Source organism: Apium graveolens, chromosome 11 (assembly GCF_009905375.1).
Source record: "Apium graveolens cultivar Ventura chromosome 11, ASM990537v1, whole genome shotgun sequence".
Taxonomy (NCBI): Eukaryota; Viridiplantae; Streptophyta; class Magnoliopsida; order Apiales; family Apiaceae; genus Apium; species Apium graveolens.
The window spans coordinates 40,760,880-40,766,578 of record NC_133657.1 but is presented as its reverse complement, the minus strand read 5'-3'; positions in this window follow the sequence as shown (position 1 = coordinate 40,766,578).

The window sequence follows — 5,699 nt, the reverse complement described above, 5'->3', positions numbered from 1 at the left end:
AGCGGCCAATGAGCGTGAATGTGAGCCAGAGCGGCCATAAGTCAAGAATGTCCTATTCCAACCAGTCTCGACCCCCATTGCCAGCCTGTAACACTTATGGAAGGATGCATACTTGGGAGTGTAAACGAAAGCCAGTAACCTGCTTTAAGTGCGGTCGAGAGGGTCACTATTCAACTAAGTGCCCTTCATCAACCCCCGCTGTCATTCCAACCACCACTTGTCATCAGTGTGGACGCCCGGGTCATTGGAAGAGGGAATCCCAATGAACAAACCAGCAGCTTCAGGAGGCAGCAGGGCTGCCTCCAATAAGCCACCTACTGCGAGGACTTTCAACATGACAGTCCAGGATGCTATGAAAGACTCAGATGTGATAGCAGGTACCCTTTCTCTAAATTCAGTCAGTGCAAACGTTTTATTTGATTCGGGAGCAACTAAATCTTTTATATCAAATGACTTTGCTCGTAAATTAAGATTTAAGGCTGAACCCTTAATAGAACCCTTAAACCAATCATGAAGTTATTCCTGTTAACCAGATTCACCCCGCCTGTGAGTTAGGCATAGGGGAACAATCTTTTAGTGTTGATCTGATTCCTTTTAAATTAGGGGAGTTTGATGTAATTTTGGGAATGGACTGGCTATCTAACAATGATGCTCAGATAGACTGTAAGGGGAAGAAAGTTAAGTTGAATATCCCAGGAAAGAAAGAAGTCATATTTAGAGGAAAGAGGCAGATGCAGAAATTTTTGACTATGGCCCAGGCCAAAAGGATGCTACGAAAAGGAAATAAGGCTTACCTAGCCTATGTAGTGGACACGCAGAAGGAGGTGCCCAACTTACAAGATATTCCGGTAATCAACGAATTTGAAGATGTATTCCCACAAGACCTTCCGGGATTACCACCCAATAGAGTGATTGAATTTGCTATTGAGTTGGCCCCAGGGACGGCGCCAGTTTCCAAAGCACCTTACCGGTTAGCCCCATTAGAAATGAAGGAATTAGCTACCATATTGCAGGAACTCTTGGATAAGGGTATGATAAGACCCAGTGTGTCTCCGTGGGGAGCACCAGTGTTATTTGTTAAGAAGAAAGATGGGAGCATGAGGCTGTGCATCGACTATCGAGAGTTGAACAAGCTAACCATAAAGAACAGGTACCCGTTACCTAGAATAGATGATCTGTTCGACCAGCTAAAGGATGCTGTTTATTTTTCCAAGATTGACCTGAGAACTGAATATCACCAAATAAAGATTAAACCCGAAGATATTCCCAAGACAGCGTTCCGTACCAGGTATGGGCACTATGAGTTCTTGGTAATGTCCTATGGATTAACCAATGCCCCAACGACTTTTATGGATTTAATGAACAGAGTATTTAAGAAGTACTTGGACAAGTGTGTGATAGTTTTTATCGATGATATTTTAATCTACTCAAGGACTGAGGCAGAACATGCAGAGCATTTGAGGATAGCTCTAGGAATACTCAGAGAGGAACAGTTATATGCCAAATTCTCGAAGTGTGAATTCTGGCGGAATGAAGTACAGTTTTTAGGACATGTGATCAATAAAGAAGGAGTATTGGTCAACCCCTCCAAGATAGAGGCGGTCTCAAATTGGGAAAGGCCAACCACACCCACAGAGGTAAGGAGTTTCATAGGATTGGCCGGCTACTATCGTAGATTTGTACAGGACTTTGCGAAGATCGCAGCCCCTTTGACACGACTTACTCGTAAGACAGAGAAGTTTGAATGGACGGAGAAATGCGAGAACAGTTTTCAGGAATTAAAGAAAAGGTTGGTAACGGCCCCGGTGTTGGCATTTCCAGACGGAAAAGGAGATTTTATGATATATAGTGACGCGTCGCACAAAGGATTAGGGTGTGTGCTTATGCAGCACGGTAAAGTGATTGCGTATGCATCGAGAAAACTGAAGGAATACGAGATTAGATATCCTACTCATGACCTTGAGCTCGCGGCAATAGTTTTTGCCTTAAAGATTTGGAGGCACTACTTGTATGGAGAGAAGTGCGAGATTTTCACAGACCATAAGAGCCTCAAGTATATATTTACGCAGAAAGAGCTCAACATGCGCCAGAGGAGATGGTTAGAGCTAATCAAGGACTATGATTGCGAGATTCTCTATCATCTAGGGAAAACCAATGTGGTGGCTGATGCCCTTAGTAGAAAGGAAAGACTCAGAATGATAACGACTTCAGAAGAATTGATAAAGGATTTCGAGAAAATGGAAATAGAAGTAAAGGTAACCGGAACCGGAACTGAAAAGCTGTTTGAGATCTCGATGCAGCCAGAGTTATTGGAAAAGATTAGATTGTGCCAAGAGAAAGTAATAAATGAAGGCAGAGAATCAATGACTGGAGAAGAGATCCATACTGAGAGAGATAATAAAGGGATAATGAGGTACTCCTACCGGATTTGGGTTCCGAATGTTCCAGAGCTTAAAGATGAGATTTTGGATGAAAGCCATAGTTCAAGATATTCCATTCACCCGGGAAGCACCAAGATGTATAGGGATTTGAAGAAGTATTACTGGTGGCCCAACATGAAGAGGGACGTAGCAGAATGGGTAAGCAAATGTTTGACTTGCCAAAGAGTAAAGGCAGAGCACCAGAGACCCAGTGGACTTTTACGACCCCTGGAGATTCCCGAATGGAAATGGGAACAGATAGCCATGGATTTTGTTATCGGTTTACCAAGGACGAAAGCCAACCATGATGCCATATGGGTGATTATAGACCGACTGACAAAGTCAGCTCATTTCATTCCTATCAATGAGAGATACACAGTCGATAGACTGGTGGACATTTACCTTAAGGAAATAGTGACGCGACATGGAGTCCCAGCGTCCATTGTCTCAGACCGAGACCCCAGGTTCAACTCCAGATTTTGGAGGAGCTTTCAAGAATGTGCGGGGACCAAATTAAATATGAGTACCGCTTACCATCCCCAGACGGATGGGCAGAGTGAAAGGACCATCCAGACACTAGAGGATATGTTGAGAGTCTGTGCAATAGATTTTAAAGGAAGTTGGGATGATCACTTGCCGTTGATCGAGTTTTCTTATAACAATAGCTTTCATGCTAGCATCGGAATGCCGCCTTATGAGGCCCTGTATGGAAGAAGGTGTCGATCTCCCTTATACTGGGATGAAGTAGGAGAGCGGAAGATGCTCGGACCCGAAGTGGTCCAAAGGACCAAAGACATAGTGGATCTCATCAGAGGACAGCTGGTAGCAGCCCAAGACAGACAGAAGAAATATGCAGACCTAGCCTGAAAGGACAAGGAGTATGAAGTAGGGGACTTAGTACTACTTAAAGTATCCCCTTGGAAGGGGTTAATGAGGTTCAGGAAGAAAGGAAAACTAAGCCCAAGATACATTGGACCTTTTGAGATACTAAGACGGATTGGGAAGTTGGCTTACGAGCTAGCCTTACCCCCGAACCTACAAAAAGTTCATAATGTGTTCCATGTGTCAATGATAAGGAAGTATCATCGGGATGCCAGACACATAGTGGAGTACGAGCATGTGGATATGCAACCAGATCTGACTTACGTGGAAAAACCAGTAAAGATTATGGATAAAAAGGAGCAGGTGCTTCGGAACAAAGTGATCAAGCTAGTCAGAGTGCTATGGCAGAATCATAATGTGGAAGAATCAACTTGGGAGCTAGAGAGCGCAATGCTAGAAAAGTACCCCCATTTGTTTTCTATTTGATTCCGGGACGGAATCCTTTTAAGGAGGGGAGACTGTAATAACCCCAAAATTTTGAAATATTTTGTAACCCTTATGAATAGTGTTTTTGATGATATGGCTGAATAAGAAAACTTTTCATGCCACACTATGTAGGGGTTCTTTTATGGATATTCTGAGATTTTATTGGTACTCTATATGATATATAAGTGTATGTAAAGATCGTCAGAATCCAAATTCGAACACTTTGATTTTTCCCGAAAATCTACCAAATACCGAAAGAATTGAGTATAAGGTAACAGGATAAATTAAAGGATTATAAGGGAGGATCATAAAAAGGAATATAATGTATTGAGAAAGGTTAAGGGAACCCAAGTAATAAGATCCCGGTTATGATCCCTCAAACGATAAACGAAAATGAAAGTTAAGCGAACCGTATAACAGATCAGCGGTCATTAGCCAAGTAATTAGAAGCTAATCAAAGAGGTTAGTGAGGATGATGTCATCAAACCAATAAGAAGAGGACAAGTGTGGGAGGATGACATAACAAGGTGACATAAGCATGACCAAAGCAAAGTATGTTGTTGGTTGATTAAGAACCACACAAAAGTTACCATGGGTAAAAGTAATAAATCAAAACAAAAGCCAAAAAAAACCAACCAACAATTCATTTCACCAAAACACAAGTTGACGTCCCCTTTTTGCAAGCAAAGCTCTCGGCCTTTTGCATTATTTCAAGAAGGAAAATTCAAAATCCTAGTTCCAAGCTTTGTTAATTAGCAAGGTAATTATCTAAGACTCCTTATGCATAGATATAGCTATCCTATAAGTTTGAGCTTCTAATTCATTCACAATCTCTTCCTAAAAATCATGGAAGAAGATGGTGAATAGTGTTTTCCAAGAACTAAAATTTTTGTTCTTGAGTTTTTGTTTAGATTAAGCTTGGATAAGGACCTTTAAGGGTGATTCCAAGCTAAATACTTGATTCTCCACTCTCCAAGGAAGGTATAACCCCTCCAAACCCTAACTTTACTTGAGTATTAGGTTTAGTTTTGTTGTTATAGTTCATGAGAGGCTTGATTGTTGTGTATGTAGAGGTTAGTTGGCTTTGTGATGTTTTGGAGTTGTAATTCATGGAGTATTGATTAATGAACTTAAGTATAGTTTAAATTCATGTTTGAGAATAGTATAAATTGATAATTTTGAGTTGTTGGGGCTGTTATGGTGAAGTATGGATGGAGTTTGGTTGGGATGTTGATTTTGAGTTGATTGTGGGTTGGTTTGGAGTAGAATAAAATTGGTAATCGCGTAAACATAGCCGTCGTAATGTCCGATTTACTTTAGACTGTTTTTGCTCTTAACATTAGGACCCGAGAACTCCCTGTTAGATTTTTACCATTGCCATGATTAGATAGTTCATGTTATGAGCTTCGTTTTGATATGTGGTTCGTTTGAATCCGATGTACGGTTTAGGAGAAACGACCGTTTTAAGTAACGGCATTTCGCGAACGAACCATTACCCCTCGCCTTACTTTGAAACATAGGTTAAAGACCTTAAAGGACTAATTGGAGTATGAATCATTTATGTAAAGTGTATTAGGCAGTTGGTAAGGCACTCGTGAAAGAATCTCCTTAAAACCCTTAATGATTAATTTATAAAAAATGGTGGAGGCGAGGGTACTGCAGCGACTTAAGGAAATCGTTGAGCGCAAAGCGAGTGTTAGAGTCTAATTGGTTAAAGTATAGATTCATAAGCGACTTTGGTTTAATTCCAACTTATATGTTGTTTATAGGTTACCAGACTCGTCCCAAGCCATTTTTCACCCCCAGTTGCTCAGGCAAGTTTTCTACCCGTTATACTGTTGTTGTGATGTATACATATGTATATGCATTATCTTGTGATAGATGCATGATGGTTAATTAGAAAATTCTTGCGATATGTTGGAGCATGTGATATGGTTTATATGCATGTCTGTTTTGTAATCTTGATATATA